Source organism: Trachypithecus francoisi, unplaced genomic scaffold (genome assembly GCF_009764315.1).
Source record: "Trachypithecus francoisi isolate TF-2019V2 unplaced genomic scaffold, Tfra_2.0 Lachesis_group2, whole genome shotgun sequence".
Taxonomy (NCBI): Eukaryota; Metazoa; Chordata; class Mammalia; order Primates; family Cercopithecidae; genus Trachypithecus; species Trachypithecus francoisi.
In genome coordinates this window covers 40,180,458-40,199,793 of record NW_022681465.1, presented here as the reverse complement: position 1 = coordinate 40,199,793, position 19,336 = coordinate 40,180,458, and the positions used below count along the sequence as shown (strand labels likewise).

Sequence of the window (19,336 nt, the reverse complement as noted above, 5' to 3'; positions counted from 1 at the left end):
TTTTACTTAGAAAAAAAAAAGCCTCTGGGGACTAGATAAGGAAGAAAACCTTCATGTGGACCCTCTTGAGCTCTGTTTTCTTTCCTGGCCTCACTGGTGTGGGCTCTCTGACTGCCCTACTGATCTCTTGCTTTACTGGATTTGGGCGAGGACTGAGGAGAGGGACAGGAGGGTATTCACTGGATACTATTCACACTAAAGGATTAGATGTCCCAGGTGAGTAAGCAAGAAAGCAAACACATAAACAAAACTTCTGAACGTTTTCAATCCAAGTGGAGCAGAATTTAGCTTTTCCAGCTAAACTGCCCCACCCCTGGCACCCAGGGAAAATGGTGCTCGTATTGTAATATGTTCTCATAGATGCATGCAATATTATGAGTAATTTTTGCCTTGTGATGTAAATTCTTTTTTCCTCACTCCGGAAAACATATTGTAGCTGGAAAAAAAAAAAAAAAAAAAAAAAAGACCAAAGAATTCTGGCCAGCGGCAGTGGCTCATGCCTGTAATCCCAGCACTTTGGAAGGGTGAGATGGGTGAATCATCTGAGGTCAGGAATTCGAGACCAGCCTGGCCAACATGGCGAAAACCCATCTCTACTAAAAATACAAAAATTAGCCGGGCATGGTGGCAGGTGCTTGTAATCCCAGCTACTCAGGAGGCTGAGGCAGGAGAATTGCTTGAACCTGGGAGGCAAAAATTGCAGTGAGCCGAGATTGCACCACTGCACTCCAGCCTGGGTGACAGAGTGGACTCAGACTCAAAAAAAAAAAAAAAAAAAAAAAAAATTCGGATCCCTTTTGAGTGTGTGTATGTGTTTTATGTGTGTGTGAGAGGACACAAATTTAAACTGAAACTTTGCTAAGTAATAGGTTATAACTGATCTGGATACATCAGGGTAGTGAGAACAGTAAGTCGGGAAAAGAAAACAGTTGTTACCAATACACATACACTCTCCCACACATAGAACAATGCCTGGGTCTCCTGCATTTTCATATCTGCTGAATAGGTAGCATGAATTCACATCATTCCAGCGATGGGGAAATGGAAACTCGCAGAGAGCTTAACTGAATTTCCTGAGACCATGGGATGTCAGAAGGGCCACTAAATCTTTCAACTTCCAACTCATACTTTAAACTCCTGCCTCTTATCCTTTTCAAAGTGACTGGGGAAGACCAGGTACAGATCTGTAAAGTGCCTCATTCCATTTTCAGAGGAGCTGAGGTCAGGTGCCTCCTACAGTCAAGGTCTCGCCAAGAAGACCGTGGCCACATTCCTCAGTTCCCTGGCAAGTGTTTTGACACCTGGGTGCTCCTGCCTGATGAGCCCAGCATTCATGAAGCACATGTGACAAGAGGATGGCTGGAATATTGCTCAATATTTTCAGGTCGACGGCACTGGCTGCATGTAATTTGAGAGGAGTGTAGAATGTCAGCTGGACTTTTATGACGCACCTCTCTCCTCTTCCTGAGAATTGTTTGCATGTGGAGATTTCCTGCCTATGTTTTTAGTGTCAAATTTTTTTGTGGTTGCTCAAGTACCTTCGGCCATGTTTTACTGGCTTACGCAGAAGCCCTGATGCCCCTGATAAAACTGATGACCATTGAATGGAAAGAAGTCAGTGTGGAAAGCCCAGGAATTGTCCCATAGCTGGCCCTGTGGGTTTGCACTGATTCCTCAGAATAAGTCTGCAGATAGCTTAACTTCCAGAATTCCTGAGTTTCAGTAGTCCCCCTTCTTTATGACGAATTGGAAAAAGGGTATATTCTGGGGTAAAGCAAAAGGGAATTGGGTGCAGCAAAGATCCCTAGACCGTTTTTCCCAGTGGCCCATTGCTCCTTCTGCTTTTTCTATGCCAGCTGAATCTCCCCAAGCCCCACGTCTGCGGCAAAGTCTTCGTGGTGAAACAGGTGAGTCACACTTTTCTGCTTCTCTGCAATTACAAATGTTATCACCTCATCTGACAGAGAGGGTGTTGGTTGGAAATACGCATTAGGAATAAACTCTTTGGAAACAGCAAAACTGCTTTCATGAAATGAAGACTTTTTTAAAGAAAGTCTGGAGTTAAAGTTATAAAAATAAAGAGGAGTCATCTCCCTTTCCTTCTCCTACAATAATGGAAATGAAATATCAAAGTAAACAGCACCACATCCATGTCCTCAGTACATGTGACTCGCTAACCATGCCAGCCACCCCATCCCTTCTCTCCCATCTTCTTTGCTATTCTCACTGTCTCTCAAGACCTGATTTAAAGCCACCTTCACTAAGAAGTCTTCCTGTGCCCCTTCTGGTTCTTCACGGAGTATTATTTTGCTTCTAAAACTTAATAAAACAATTTTGTTCTCAGGTCATTCTCTGTGTACATCCCATTTCATCCATCCTACAGATTAGATGTTCTTCCAGGGTAGAGGCGACCCCACCTCATGTCTTTTTATTCTCCCTCTGCTTTTTATTCCCATAGGCAGTCTTCAGTATGAGACGCATCAATCTCAGATCTTACTCATTTCCAACTTGTACCAATCAAAGGCCCTCCCAGCGAAGATAAAAGCAAAGTCTTCTTCCTCCAGAGCATGTGGGAATGGCCCCCCAATAGCTGGGGCATGCAAGCTGATAAAGTTTCATCTTCCACCTCTACCCAAATATGACCTTGCTGATACCATCTCCTATTAGATGACAAATCCGGATGTTTCTATTGCATGGTTGTTATTTGCCACATGCTTCCTGGACAAGTTTCTAGGTAACCTTAATGTCTGTGCTTCTGGGGAAGGAGGAGTAGAAAATAACTCACCTCTTCAGTAAGTGGTTTTAAAAATATAACAGTGTTTAAAAGCTTTTAGAGAGCAGCTCTCCTTCCGGCTGCTCCAGCTCTGTTTGCTTTGTGATAGGAGCCTCCGTAACGCTTCGTGCTTGGCAACATCTGATGAGGACAGAAGGCAGGTTTAAAGCTGAGAAGATTGATTTTCCCTTTGTAGGGCTTTCCATGAGGGGCGTGGGAGAGAAGTCACTTGGGGAAGCAGTGGTCAGTGAGGTTTACTTCTCCATATGCTCTGCATTCATGTGTAAGGCTAAACAAACGCGCTGTCTCCGCAAGCAAATCCCACACCACAGAGAGGAGCAGTTTGTCCTGGAGGTCCTAAGGAGGCGACCAGTGACCTGGGGGAGGCGGGGCGGTAAAAGGTTGGGGCTCTTGGGGCCTTTCCCCTCACTCTCATTTCCATCCTAAACTGGCAGGGGAAATATACTCAAATTGCCTGTGTATTTCGATTTGATGTGGCCACACTGTGACCACTCAGGATGGCTCGGTGCTGCTGAACTCCACGGTTCACACTAGGCCTGTCTAGTTTTAGAAAGTGGGAGAAGATTTCCCCTCTGCCAGGAGTTGGGGTTTATGTTCCCCAGAGTATTGAGCAAGAGCCTCATGTTTACAGAAATCTCCTTCCCCATGATTTCTTCCTGTCGGGGTAGAAGGAGAAGGAGTAGGACAGAATGTGGAGTAGATCTTGCCACTTCAGTCCCTTTGTTCTTGCCCAGCATGAGGCTACCAAGGAAAGGATATGTGGGGCGCTGGGGCTGAGGGTATGTATTGGTTGTCTGAACTCTGAAAACACAATTTTAAAATTGGCATTGTAAATCAAATCATTAGGTCTTCTGCATATAGTTTTATTTTTTCTAAAACTTCATAAAGCTGTCAAAAATACTTACACTATATTTTAAATGCTGTGGGCAATGTGGTTTTTTAAATTTTATTTTAAAGTGCTGTTTAATTCCTTTAAGAGATGTACACTGTCTACCTGGTTTACTTTTTATGCAAATATGTATATATACACTATATATATATTTATATACACATATATATATGCATGTATACATACACATATATATTTCAAAGTTTTTTGAAATCTAGTGCTCATACAGTATTTGGTAGTAACTAACAGCTGCTAAGTCAACCCCTAATCTTCTCAACCCCATCTGGCATGACTTAGAGCAGAAATGGTCCAACCAGCACAGCAAACATGTACCCACCCAAGTTGACTCCTAGGGGCATATTGTCCACAGGTGCTTCTACCTTGGTGTGTAAACTCCATCTTACAATTTAGGATAATTTGATTACATAGCACCTCCTACGTCTTAAAATAAAAACATCAATGCCCATTTTATATAGTGGGTCTATGTAGGATCTAGTGAAAATATGCACTTAGGTCTTTTAGAAGACATGAGAGATTGAGGTCGTACAATTCTTTCTCCATATGTGAAGAGAGTAAATACTTAGTGTTCATCAACTCCACGAAAATGAAGATTCCAAACTACCCCAAAATTAAGGAATAAATCTTTATCGTTTGGCTTTAAAGACTCTGAAAGTATTGGGTTCTATAATTGCCTTAATTGGGGTCATGCAAAGGTGGAACAATAGGAGCTGAATAGTTCATGTTAAGGCAGATCAAGGCTTGACAAGTTCCAGATTTCCAGAGGGATTTAACTCCTGAGTCACATCAGCTTGGGGTGCAAGACTCACTGGGAAGCAGGGAGTAGCAAAAATCAGTCTGTAGAACTCTAGAAAGCAGTACCTGATAAAGACCTTTAAAGTTTCCATGAATCAAAGATATTAACATTCATTTTCTGCTACCCCATCTTCAAAATAAAAGCTATTCAAAGCCAGAACATAAATAGAAAAATTTCTCCCATGGTAACCACCTGGTTGATTAAAATATTTTTAATTTTTCCTTCTCTTCTGTGAATTGCTGCTGCCCTAAGCCTGTGCATGGTCTGCCTGTTAGCTTCCTAAGCACATCTGGCAAGGTGGGGGAGATGAGTAAGGGCAGCTATGGAGGTGGGCATTTGGGAGAATGTAAATGCAAGGCTGGGGACAGCTCTCACTGGAGGGCAGCATGACTGCCCAGCCAACGGCCAAATAGAATAAAGGGACAGCCCCGGCAAGTGCTCCAGAGTAGGTGGATTTCACAATGTATGGAACGGCTCCTTTTAGGTCCGAAGTGCTGCATACTTAGTTTATGATTTCCAAACATTCATCTTCTGGCTAGAAGGCTGGAGGCAAACAGACAGCTCATTAGGAAAATAACCAAAGAGCTAAATAAAATGGAGGAAGTAGGCAGCAGATCCCAGCCAGACAAGTGTGGCTCACAGTCCTTCATGAGAGATCAGAGGCCAAGCCAAACCAATGCGTCCGTCCCTCAAAGGTCATTCGTCTAGGGCTTTGTCAAACCAGGAAGGGAAGGGAGTTTCAAAAGGCCTTTTGTGGAACACACACAGCTCTGGCCCCTGAGATTCAAATTAGGATCGGGAAACCTGTGTAGCAACTGGCTGCATGTACAATGCTTAGCGACCAGCCAGGGCCCTCCAGCCTCCTTTTCTTTTTATAAGCACGAAGTTTTCCCTGTAGATGGGAAAGAGATAATTAAAAAACACAACAAAAATCTATCCTAATTGCAATAAAAAACAACAAAGACCTGGAGTTATTTACTTATTTGTGAATAGAACCAAATATGTTAGATATTTTTTGTTGCATGTGATTCAACAAACTATATAGAAATTATATTTACAAACCCAAGCCATTATTATTTGCATCATAGATGATACTATGTAGTGGCAGCATGAGAAATGCATCAAATATACATGCAGATATTTTTATTTATATATTTATGTGTATGTGTATGTATATCAAAACAAAGCAAACCTATGAAGAGATCAGCAGTAAACTTGTTAAAAATTGAGATAGAACTTAAGGTAGATTCTCTGTTGTTTCTGATTTCCAGGTTCTTTTGCTGGATCCTACCTTCCATGTACATGATCATCTCTTTCTTTTCCTTAGAATGGCCAATGATACTTCTCTGTCCTCTTTTCTCTTCTGTGAGTGTTATGAACATTAAGAGCTTACCCAGAAAACTTAGGCATTGTGCCTATATTTAGTTTTTGTTGTTGTTTTGAGATGGAGTTTTGCTCTTATTGCCCAGGCTGGAGTGCAATGGTGCGATCTCAGCTCACTGCAACCTTTGCCTCCCGGGTTCAAGCGATTCTCCTGCCTCAGCCTCCCCAAGTACTTGGGATTACAGGTATGCGCCACCATGTCTGGCTAATTTTTTGTGTTTTTAGTAGAGAGGGGGTTTCACTATGTTGGCTAGGCTGGTCTGGAACTCCTGACCTCAGGTGACCCACCCGGGTCGGCCTCCCAAAGTGCTGGGATTACAGGCGTGAGCCAGTCTATATTTAGTATTTTGCTCCTCAGTCTCATTCAGTTTTCAGTCAGCACACAGTTCTTTCTTTCTGTTTATGTCATTTTATTTAGTTTCACCAAAGGGCTGTGGGTTCCTCAGATGTTGTGTTGTGAGAAGAAGACCAGGCCCAGAGAGCAGAAGAATTCCCGGCCTGGGTCAGGACTCACTTTCTCGTCTGAGGCCTCCAGCTGGTCCTTTAGGTTCTCTGAGATTCAGCTTCTGCAACTGCTTACCTCACAGAGTTGCTATGGACATCAAACCAAATAATGACTATAAAAGCACTCATGTAAATTATGTGTTATTATTAGAAAAGTTTCCATTTTATACCAAGACAAAGGAACACTGTTATTCATTTGACATGTTTTCTTTTTATTCTTATTCATTTTACATGTTTTCCCCTTCTATTTCTGTCCATGGTTCTCTTCAAATTTTATAATTTAAAACGATGTCATCATTATTGAGTCATAACTGAGTCAGCCATTGAGAATATGAATCAGCTGAAACTGAGGGAAAAATAATCTCAAGTCCAGTAGGACCTGACATTGAAGTCAATTTCTGTTGGCGACAAAGAACCTTATTTCTTGTAGAGTTCTAAATGAAACCCTAAGTCAAAGTTATGTTAGAACTTCTACGACAAAAAATCAGGGAACTCAATGGGCAATACATAGGGAGTCAGGGAAGTTCACAAAAGCTGCAGAGGGCAATATTGAACCTGAAGGCCTAGTAACCTGTAATCATCCTTGAAGACAAGAATATTATAATCTCAACAAGCTGAATAAAGGTGGCCAACTAGTAAATCAAGCCTGTGGTTATGCAATGGTTTGCCTTGCAGTTCTGAAAGCTTGCTGACAATAGGTTATTTTTCTTTCCACCCTTTCATTGAAGCGTATTAGCCCAGGAGGGTTGAACCGGTATTAGAAGCCCATGCCTAAATTAAATTCCTTAAGCATTGGCCATTATCATCCACCATGTTTCTGTTGTGACTGATGTATCTATAACTGAAAGTTCAAGAAACCTAGTGCAGGGAGTGCCAATCTTTGATTTAAAAACATGGTGTCTTTTGGAAGTCATGTAGAACCCTTGACTCTTTCTCAGAATGCTGTTTTTAAAAGCATAAAACTAAATACATAGGATACCAAAGAAACCAATTATACTGAAGAATAGCTATCAAACACTTTTTAAAAATATGTGATATAGATGCTTCTTTATTAATAGATTAAATAAGATCTACTGATGAGTTTAAATAAGTATTGTACCTTCAAAATGGTGAACGTAAATGATGTTTCAAAGCATTAGCAACAGCTGTTGGTGACTGAGTCACAGGTGTTGATTGTTGTTTGTTACTGCTATGGTTTGGATATGGTTTCTTTGCTTCCACTAAATCTCTTTTTGAAATGTGATCCCCCAGTGTTGGGACTGGGGCCTGGTGGTGGGTATATGAGTCATGGGGGTGGATCCCTCATGAATGACCTGATGCCATTCTTGCAGAAGTGAGTTCTCACTCTTAGTTCTCAAAAGAACTGGTTGTTGAAAAGAGCCTCTCTGACCAGGCGCAGTGGCTCATGCCTGTAATCCCAGCCCTTTGGGAGGCCGAAGCAGGTGGATCATTTGAAGTCAGGAGTTTGAGAGCAGCCTGGTCAACATGGTGAAACCCCGTCTCTACTAAAAATACAAAAAATTAGCCAGGCGTGGTGGTGGGAACCTGTAATCCCAGCTACTTGGGAGGCTGAGGCAGGAGAATTGCTTGACTAGGAGGGTGGAGATTCCAGTGAGCCGAGATCATGCCACTGAACTCCAGCCTGGGAAACAGAGACTCAGTCTCAAAAAAAAAAAAAAAAAAGGAGCCTCTCACCTCCCCCTTTTTTCTTTCTTGCTGCTTCTTTTGCCATGTGATCTCTACACCTGTTGGTTCCCCACTGCCTTTTGCCTTCAGTGAAAGCAACCTGAGGCCCTCACCAGGAGCAGATGTTGGCACCATGCTTCTTGTACAGCCCGTAGAAACATGAGTCAATTAAACCTCTTTTCCTTGTGAATTACTCAGACTCAGATTTTTTTTATAGTAACACAAATGGACTAAGACAATTACCTGCTTTCTTAATCAAAATAGTTGCTGAATTTTAGTTACAGGTTAGTGAAAATAAATAAGTGAGTCTTTCCCCATCCAAGTTTATAGAACCTTGGGATTCTATCCAAGAGCCCTTTGGGTGTCTGTACACCCCAAAGTCAGCCTCTCTGCCAGGATGGCTTCTTTGCTACTGGCCCAAAGGACAATCACAATAACTAAAAAGAACAGTATGACCTGTATCTTCCTGGTATTATCTACTTACAAAACCCAAATTTCACAGCTTGTCCCCAACTGGCAGGCTTCTATAGTATAAGCTTAATGGCAAGAAATGATAAAATTCACGTGAGATCTACAGCCAATGTAAATATACATTGGCTAATGTATATTTGCTTTGTGTTTTGGCTAAAGTGACCAGATAGTTCTACAACAGATAGTCATGGCTTTAGACTATTCATCAGAATAAACTTTTAGAGTTGTCTTGACTTGATGCCTTCTAGGCCCCTTGAGGGAAGCTGAGAAGGCCAAGTACAAAAGTGGGCTAACAGCTACATAAAAATAAGCCAAGGCCCACATCAAGATGTGGCATGAGGCTGGGCATGGTGGCTCATGCCTGCAATCCCAACACGTTGGGAGGCTGAGGCCAGGAGTTCAAGACCAGCCTTGGCAACATAGTGAGACCTGCCCCCTCAAAAACAAAAACAAACAAACAAACAAAGCTGGGCATGGCAGCACACACCTGTAATCCCAGCTACTTGGGAGGCTGAGATGGGAAGATCACCTGAGGTCAGGAGTTTGAGACCAGCCTGGCCAACATGGCGAAACCCCAGCTCACTAAAAATACAAAAAAATTAGCCAGGCATGGTGGCATGCACCTGTAATCCCAGCTACTTGGGAGACTGAGGCGGGAGGATAGCTTGAACTCAGGAAGTGGAGGTTGCAGTGAGCCGACATCACGCCACTGCACTTCAGCCTGGGTGACAGAGCAAAACTCGGTCTCCAAAAAAAGAAAAAAAAAGAAAGAAAAGAAATAAAGAATGAACAGTGGCATGAGAGTAGGAGCAGAAAGCGGCAAGAAATATTTGGGCTCAGGCACCAAAATGAGTCCAGGCTAAACCAAGTTTCACAGAACTTCATGCTTCAGCCCCAAGCTTAGGGAGCCACAGGGTGGGCACAGTGAGCACGTTTGCAGCCACTTCCCCAGCATGAGCTGAGATACCACATGAGAAGAAATCAAAACAAAACTACCTCTTTTTTTTTTTTTTTTTTGCCTTGAGAGAGCTAGTTTTATTTTAGGGGCTAAAAAGTGGAAAAGGATGTACTGTATTTCCACAGTTAGGCAGTATCTGTACAGAATGTTTTAAGAAAGCAAAGCAGTTTAATAGGTGTTAGAAATAGTATGCTTTAACCTTTTCAAGTGGCATAGGTTTTAATTTTGGCATAACTTTTAAAGGAGACATTGCTATCTTTTTTTTCTTTTAATGTGTACAACTTATGCAGTAAATTATAATGGTGTTGGCCAACACATTTTATATACATACATATATATATATTTGTGTAAAATATGTATTCTATCTGTATATATTTTTCTGTTTTTGTCTTATTAGTTAATACATACAAAGAAGCTAGATACAAAAGCATCACTTCTAGAAAATAAAGGATACTAAACCAAAAAGATGATATAGGAGTGCTCATGCTTCCTTAGTTGTTTGTTCTTGAGTCACTTACATGGTTTTTCCAGACAAATGTCTGAGGGAATTATACCTGCTTTGATAAGGGTTGAGTCAAAAGTAGATGAAGGAACTGCTATGAATAGAAAAAAGGAAACTCAAGCTGCTGGTAAGCTTAGGAAATGTGGAAATGAGATCATATTCAGAGAACAAATTTACTTTGAGTTTTGAAATAACCCCTTCTCTGAATGGGTAAGTTCTAGATAGCCCAGCCTGTGGAAAATACTCAGAGTGATTAAGGGGCTGCCTGTGGCTATGGGAAATGGACTTGGTTGCCTTCTACTGGAGATGGGGGTTTGCTGCTCCTCCTGAGAAATGCGGCTGCTAAGGGAAGGAGTCAGCTCTGCAGGTGAGGCCCACGGGTTCTCAGCGTTCAATGCCATGTGCTTCACAGCAGTCTGAGTGTGACATTCTCGGTGTTGCTTTTGTTTTCTATGTTTCTGAGAAGCAATTAGTCTCACATTGATCTCAGCTTGGTGGTTCCTTGGTTTACTGGGAACTCCCCAGCCATGCTTAATACCATCCTCTGTGTGTGTGGTGACACTGGCTCGTGGACTTGTCTCTTTCTCCATTCCCTTTCACAGAAGGCTGATGGCTAAAGTCCCATCCGTAATTCTATCCAGGAATATAGTTCCAAAATTTAACTATGGGAAAAACACGACCATCAATTTCCCTAGAACTCATCTTTGCAGTGTTTTAAATGAAATTCTGGAACATTTGTGGTCTCTTGCTCCCGTGAAGAGACTGTTTCCTGCTTTGCTTTAAAGACGCCATTTCCTCCCTGGAGAACTTAAAAAACCACTGCAGACAGCATTCTGGGAGCTATAGAAGGATTAAGAATGACCTTTAGCTGAGGAACCAGACAGCACAGCTACAGGAGATTCTGATCTATTTTCTTTTTACATGTGCAATGTTGCACCTCTATGGAAAGCACTGGCCAAGTTCCAAGTCAGCCTCAAGCAGACCCTAAATATTCCAAAGAAAGAGACTGCAGTTACTGCAAAACTTGCCCAGAGACACACCAGGGTAAAAACCCAGTTCAAATGTGCTAAAGGTGTCTCCCACTCGAAGGGTAGAGGGCAGGGATTTCTTTCTAAATGAGGGAACATAAGATAAGGTACACATTATGACAATACCATTTCCCACACTTGATAGTTTGAAAACCACTTTCACAATGGTTCTCTTGTTTGTTTATTGTGTTATTGTGGTTTTTTTTTTTTTTGGCCAGGAAAGTACATTGTACATCATTTGCTTTTTAGACATAAGGTTAATAGAACAAGAGCAATGATACAGCTAAAATTAATCAATCAGTTGCATAACAGATATACTTAACAAGAGGTAAGAACTTTTTTTTTTTTGAGACAATCTCATGCTATCACTCAGGCTGGAGTGCATTGGACGCTATCTCAGCTCACTGCACTCCACCTCCCAGGTTCAAGCGATTCTCATGTCTTAGCCTCTCTAGTAGCTGGGATTACAGGCTTGAGGCAACACACCTGGCTAATTTTTGTATCTTTAGTAGAGATGGGGTTATCACTGCGTTGCCCAGGCTGGTCGTGAACTCCTGACCTCAAGAGATCGGCCTGCCTCGGCCTCCCAAAGTGCTGGAATTACAAGTGTGAGCCACCACTCCCAGCCAGAACATTTGTTTTTTAAAAAGTCTTTATATATGTTACATAGTTAATATAACAGATAATGGCAATTAAGGAATGAAGCATGTTACACAAGTAGACTTAATTTGGAAGGAAAATAAACATTACAAAATAGCTACTATGAGCCAGGCATTGTGCAGGGATCTTGACATGCATTATTCCACTCGATCCTTACAATAGGTTAGTAGTATTTGCTAATTTTCCAAAGGAAAAGAAAAAAAAACTCTAAAATTCAAAGAAGAGTGGTTACACTGAGGCACATGGAAATTGTACGATCTGAGAGGTGAGCCCATGTCTTGCCATTATACCACCCTACCTCATTATTTAGGATAAATGTTGCCCATGATTTCTTCTTTCTCCTTTTGATTTTGCCATCCCTTCATCTGAATGTGATTACACTCATCTTACTCTCTATAGCTTCTTTCACCATCATCATCACTGTCATCATAATGGTGATCATTCATTGACCTCATTTAATGCATCTTAGTATAGATTTCTCTTCTTACCAGTTAGTTTTACCATATGTTCCTTGAAAGTAGGTCTCAAGTCTTATTCATTTTTATATATTAAGCAGCATCTTACATACCATTTTACATCTATTCTCTTCCCAATAAGTGTTTTTGAATGAACTAAGTGAAGCAAAATGGCATGCCTGCAGTCCTGGCTAGTTGGGAGGCTGAGGTGGGAGGATCCCCTGAGCCTAGGAGTTTGAGGCTGCAGTTAGCTATTATCACACCACTACACTTCAGCCTGGGTGACAGAGCAAGACCTTGTCTCTAAACAAAAAAGAAAGAAAAGAAAAAACCAGAGCAGAAATGACTTCTTACAACATGTTGAGAAAAACGACACATTTTTGTTTGTTACTGGATCATCATAACAGTCATGGTCAGTGAGTTAGGATGATAATCTGGTGAAACTGATTTGCTCATGAGTGTCCTTTAGATTCTATTCCCATCCTGGCAGCACTTCTTGGGTACCATCCAGGACCTGCTGTCCACAGCCTCCAGCCTGACCCTCTTGCCTTGACCTGTTCATCCTGCTTCATCCTGTCATGCTCTGGACCAGATGGGCCTCCAATGTCACTGCTTGGTTTCTGGTTTCCATCTCTACCTCATCATTTGGACTTGATGCCTGACAGAACTTTGGATTCTCCTCTCCTGTTGGTTGTCTCAGGACATGTCTGGAATGCCCTTCTGGGGACACTGATTTCCCATGCAGCGAAAGGACACAGGTTACAGGAAACTTAACTTTTCTTTCCTTCCTTCCTTCCTTCATTCCTTCCTTCCTTCCATCCCTCCCTCCCTCCCTCCTCCCTCCCTCCCTCCTCCCTTACCTTTCCCTTTCCTTTTCCTTTTCTTTTTTCCACAGATTCTTGCTTTGTCGCCAGGCTGGAGTGCAGTGGTGTGATCTCAGCTCACTGCAACCTCCACCTCCCAGATTCAAGCGATTTTAGTGCCTCAGCCTCCTGAATATCTGGGATTATGGGCACACACCACCATACCCAGCTAATTTTTGTATTTTTAGTAGAGATGGGGTTTTGCCATGTTTGCCAGGCTGCTCTCAAACTCCTGACTTCAAGTGATCTGCCCGCCTTGGCCCCCCAAAGTGCTGGGATTATAGGCATGAGCCACTGTGCCCGGCCAGCCACCATGCCTGGCTGATTTCTGAAAAGAGGAACTTATAACGTTAGGTCACTGGTCAATTTCCACACCAGTACTTAGTGATCAAAATTTACTATTTGTGGATTAATTTACAAATGGCACCAGTGATTACTCAAAAATCAGAGAACAACACTTTTTAGCCTAGGGTGGTGAAGAACATGGACTCTGTAGCCAGACTGCCTAGGTTCAAAGTCCAGCTCTGGGACTTACTATCTAGTAATAGCTGTGTGGCCCTAAGAAAGTACTCAACCTCTCTGTGGCCCATCCATACAATGGGGATAACATTTGTAGGTTATTATGAGAAGTAGCTGCCTTAATTATTTTCAAAGTGCTTGCAGCAGTGCCAGACGTACAGGAAGAACTATTTAAGTGTTTGTTAAATAAAATATTTGGTTTCTCTGTATTCTTCTCCTGGGAATACTTGGCTCTGACATTCACAGACTGTTAGCCCCTTGCAGGTAGGACTTTGTTTTGTTTACTGTGTTATCCTCAGTACCTAGAATGATGTCACAACATTGGAAATATGCCATAACTATTGGTTTTAATGAATGAATGGGGACTCTGGAGGCAAACCATCACAATCATAAGAGTTGATTACTTATTAGTTCTGTCTTCTCTCACATGTTTTTCTCTCCTTTATATTTTTACATCAGATGCTTCTTCCTGGGACAGGCTGGCAGAGGCAAAACCTTGACTAATGGCATCACAGACTCTATATCTCATTCATCTGGAAATCAGCTAACACTCTACAGCTGATAAATAGAAAGCTTCTCAGAAATAAGAAGAATCCTAATGCGAGTTTTTACAAAAACTCATAAGTTTAGGGCTGTGGTCCTGTCCTAAAGGAAGTATTGCTAAAGGGAAGCAGTGAAGAGAAATGTTATTTAACATCAGAATCTGCACTTCTGAAATTAGGTTGTAAAAGATGGTGGCTTCCATCTTAAGTGCGATCACTTGTGTTCTCTCTTTCCACTCTCACTTTGGGAGAAGCCAGCTGCCATGTGTTAGGATACTCAGGCAGCCTGTGGAAAGCTGCACATGGTGAGGAACAGAGGGCTCCAGTCAAATGACCAATGCCAGCAACCATGTGAGTGAGCTTGGAAGTGGATTCCCCAGCCTCTGTCAAGCCTTAAGACAACTGCCATCCCAGTCAATAGCTCAGATGCAACCTTGTGTGAGATCCCGAACTCAAACCATCCAACTAAGCTGCTCCTAGAAACTGTGTGAGATAATAAATGCTTGTTTTAAGCTGCTAAATTCTGGGGGATATTTTTTTACACAGTAATAGATGTACATTTGAAAAGTATTGTTTAGGGCATTCAGTCCACTCTTGCAGAATTTCTGGGATGACTAGGTATTTATGAAGAATACTCATGAGACCAAATATGTAGTCACATTTCCAGAAATACTATATAATCTTTTAAAACATATGGCCATTACAAATTTCAGATTTTTATCTTAGATTTTTACAGGAGGTAACAGTTGGAACAATGGCAGTTTTGGAGTTTTTCTTTGCACTTCTATAACTCAACTCTTCTGTTTATAGATAGCGCAAGGAGTTTGTAGAAAGAGAAATTTACAGTAGTACCAACCTCTCTTTTTTTCATTTTAAAGATCATACTAAAGCTATATCTCTCTAATCTTCTAAAAGGGATTAAAAATAGATGGTGATAAATATTACCAAGTCATGAAACCATTAAAAGAGATGAAATGACACCAATGACTACAGTTGTGGGGAGGTAAAAATATACTCAAACTAATCAATTGTAATCGGGGACAAAACTCAATATTTAGTTTCTGACACAACACATGGGCACCAAAGTTTTCATTATCTAATTTAAGGAGGTACATTGGTTCACCCAGAGAGATATACTTTTCCCCCAGCATAAATTCTAAGAAAACTTTGTTATATAACTTTATAAAGGCTGCTGGATAACAAAGAGTTGTTGAGAGCAACCGTACAAACAATCAAAAAACAGGGATGTTCCTCATATCATCATTACTTACAGGGGCCTTAGCTCTGATAAAGAGATGGCTTAAGAGGCAGGGAACTAGGCTGGGTGCGGTGGCTCACACCTGTAATCCTGGCACTTTGGGAGGCCGAGGTGGGCAGACCACTTGAGGTCAGGAGTTCAAGACCAGCCTGGACAACATGGTGAAACCCCGTCTCTACTAAAAATACAAAAATTAGCTGGGCTTGATGGGGGGCACCTGTAGTCCCAGCTACTCAGGAGGCTGAGGGAGGAGACTTGCTTGAATCTAAGAGGTGGAGGTTGCAGTGAGCCACGATATTGTGCCACTGCACTCCAGCCTGGGCGAGAGAGAGACTCTGTCTCAAACAAAAAAACTACCAACAACAAAAAACAAAAGAGGCAGGGAAGTAGAGCACAGGTGCATGGCATTCTGGGGACCTGACTTGCTATAGAAATAGTTTTTGCATAAAACTTTAGCACTTCCAAAATCTGTGTTCCTTGGAAAGTTGATTCTAAGGGACTCTGTTAAAATGGGCACCCTGTGGTCTCTTTGCCCTCTTGGAGAACATTTCAGCATATTAAAGGTATAAAAAGTCCTTCATAAAAATAAAAGTGTTGGCTGGGTGCAGTGGCTCACACCTGTAATCCCAGCACTTTGGGAGGCCAAGGCAGGCGAATCACAAGGTCAGGAGATTGAGACCATCCTGGCTAACATGGTGAAACCCCGTCTCTACTAAAAAATACAAAAAATTAGCCGGGCGTGGTGATGGGCACCTGTAGTCCCAGTTACTCGGGAGGCTGAGGCAGGAGAATGGTGTGAACTCAGGAGGCAGAGGTTGCAGTGAGCCAAGATTGTGCCACTGCACTCCAGCCTAGGCGACTGAATGAGACTCCGTCTCTAAATAAATAAATAAAGTGTTAACTATTAAATCTAGCATTTTTCAAATGCTACAAACACTACAGAACTCTTTTTGGGTAATGCCTACATTCCCCTGCATTTATTTGGGAGACGCCAGTCTTACAAATAAATACCTAGGAAGCTGAGCCTCACTTTTCACCACTCATTTGAGTCACCTGGTGAATTTTACAAACACACTCTGCCTAGGCATCACCCCAACAGATTCTGGTTCACTTGGTCTGGGTGGGGGCCTGGGTAATGGTGTGGGTTAAAAACTCTCCCCAGGTGATTCTAATGAACTAGATGGTGGAGAACACCAGCTGCCTCAAGTAAGACTCACCCAGAGCACTTGTTAAAGCACTGATTGTTGGATCCTACCCCAGGAGTTTTCAATTAAACAGGGTTGGGGCAGAGCCTGAGAATTTGTATGTCTAACAGGTTCCCAGGTGCTGCTGTTGCTGCCCTCTGAGAACTGGTGCTCTGACGAACAATGGGTAAGCATGGCTGTTAGGCTATCCTTATTATCAGTGTCAGTTGTATGTATGGCTGATATATCGTTCAGAGTATGGATCAGAACAAGGGTGTAGAACAGCGCAGATTTCCCTTTGTTCTGAGCTGAATACAAACAGCAATTACCACACCTTGCACCAATAGGTGGAAACTGAGTTTGGCCATGACCCATTGCATCCCACCTCCAGGCAGAATACAGGAGGAGGGGTAGTTACAATAGTGGGTGGGGGCCCTGAGGGCTGTCAAGTTATCTGTGGAATGGCCTCAACTCAAGGGTGATGTTGGCAGGAAGGGAGGTATTTTCATAGCAGATGGAGGTGTTTACCTGGTTGAAGAAGCCGAGGCAGTCAGGAATGGCTGGCCCAGAGCAGAGCGGGGCAATGGAAATGTTACCTCCTGTAAAAAGGGGTTTATATCATACTCTTAGGAGAGAGAAAAACTAACTTTCAAGGAGGCAGAACATGATTGGGCTGTGAGGAGACCTTGCTGGGTGCCCCCCGTAACCAGGCCAATTTTGGGGTTCAGCACCAAGCCTGAGAGGATGAGCTGTTAAGGCAGGCTGACAGGAAGTGGGTACAGTGGGGGAGACAAGACCTGCATTTTTTGTTTTGTTTTATTTTATTTTGTTTTGTTTTGTTTTGAGATGGAGTCTTGCTCTGTCGCCCAGGCTGGAGTGCAAGAGTGTGATCTTGGCTCACTGCACACTCCGCTTCCCGGGATCAAGTGATTCTCCTGCCCCAGCTTCCTAAGTAGCTAAGATCACAGGCACCCGCCATCACACCAGGCTGATTTTTGTGTTTTTAGTAGAGACAGGGTTTCACCAGGATGGCCAGGCTGGTCTCGAACTCCTGACCTCAGGCAATCCGCCCGCCTTGGCCTCCCAAAGTGCTGGGATTACAGGCTTAAGCCACCACACCCGGCCAAGACCTGCATTCTTGTCTAGCACTGATACTGATGGACCTTTCCTGGCCTGTTTTTTCTTGGTGGTTCATCCCACCTCATGCTAAAAATAGTTTAAAAGAAGGACCCATTGAGAATGCCTGGAAACATTTGTAAAAGGCATAATGCGGCCGGCGGTGGCTCACACCTGTAATCCCAGCACTTTGGGAGGCCAAGACGTGCGGATCACAAGGTCAGGAGATGGAGACTGTCATGCGCGTCCGTGTGAAGAGACCACCAAACAGGCTTTGTGTGAGCAACAGGGCTGTTTATTTCACCTGGGTGCAGGCGGGCTGAGTCCGAAAAGAGTCAGCAAAGGGAGATAAGGGTGGGGCCGTTTTGTAGGATTTGGGTAGGTAAAGGAAAATTACAGTCAAAGGGGGGTTGTTCTCTGGCGGGCAGGAGTGGGGGTCACAAGGTGCTCACTGGGGGAGCTTTTTGAGCAGGAAAAGGAATTTCACAAGATAATATCATCGCTTAAGGCAAGGACCAGCCATTTTCACTTCTTTTGTGGTGGAATGTCATCGGTTAAGGCGGGGCAGGGCATTTGCACTTTTGTGATTCTTCAGTTACTTCAGGCCAGCTGGGCGTATAGGTGCAAGTCACAGGGGATGCGATGGCTTGGCTTGGGCTCAGAGGCCTGACAGAGACCATCCTGTCTAACACAGTGAAACCCCGTCTCTATTAAAAAAACAAAAAATTAGCCGGGCGAGGTGGCGGGCGCCTGTAGTCCCAGCTACTTGGGAGACTGAGGCAGGAGAATGACGTGAACCCGGGAGGCGGAGCTTGCTGTGAGCCGAGATCGCGCCACTGCCCTCCAGCCTGGGCGTGAGACTCCGTCTCAAAAAAAAAAAAAAAAGCATAAAGCCTTGATTGTCAAGTGGTCTCGTAAGAAAATACCACACTTCCTTACTTTTGCTCATTTTCATTCCCGAAAGGGCTCCTTTTCAGTTTCTCTGACCCTTGGGCATCTTTTTCCCAGCCCCCTTGTCTCAGTTTCCTGCTTGCCCACCAATAACCTCGTTAGAGTCACACCACACACATGGTTCGCCTACTGGTGACAACAGAGAGAGCTCAAGGGCAATTTTAATAGTACAGATGTTATTTCTCTTCTCAGAGAAACTGCCTCTGAGAGCCCCACAGTGATGGAGTTATAATCCCAGAAACCTCCACAAGGGAGGGGCCAGCCAGTCTCTGTTCTCGGCATTCACTGTGCACCAGCCTCTGGCCTCCAGGAAGATGGAGGGCGCTGGGGAAGGCAGTCGTGGTTCCTCCCCAGCTCAAACTTCCCCATGTGAAATCCCGTGGGCCAGTTTGAGGTCCACTGGCCACTAAAATGCAATCTCTCTGTTTTGGAAACGTTCCTTAGAACTAATTAGCAACAAGAGAAGGCCACAGATAAGAACCTCAAATACCAGAACACCACTGATAAGGCACTAACCTGACATGCCTAGACCTCAGGAGGGAATCATGTCTGGGCTTCAACTCCCCAGAAATGGCTAGTAAAGACAAACAAGCCATTGAAGGAACAAGTTCAGCAACAAAAAAGCAAGGCCCTTGCTTTTGTTAATGAGAAGTGATTTGGATACACGTACATTCTAGTGAGCCTAAAGGCCGTCTTACCTTGGGGCCTGTCTACCATGCTCTTTATGGAGCTCTCCTCTCATCAACAAATATTAGCTTT

The 19,336-nt window shown here is 43.1% G+C and overlaps 1 long non-coding RNA gene across 1 annotated transcript; it reads left to right on the top strand.

Annotated features, from left to right (window-relative positions):
* Positions 1 to 795: 795 nt before the first annotated feature.
* LOC117064891 lies at positions 796 to 14,579 on the top strand. Its single transcript, XR_004429728.1, has 3 exons — positions 796 to 1,907; positions 2,459 to 2,734; positions 13,986 to 14,579. It is a non-coding gene; the product is annotated as an uncharacterized LOC117064891 (long non-coding RNA).
* Positions 14,580 to 19,336: the final 4,757 nt, after the last annotated feature.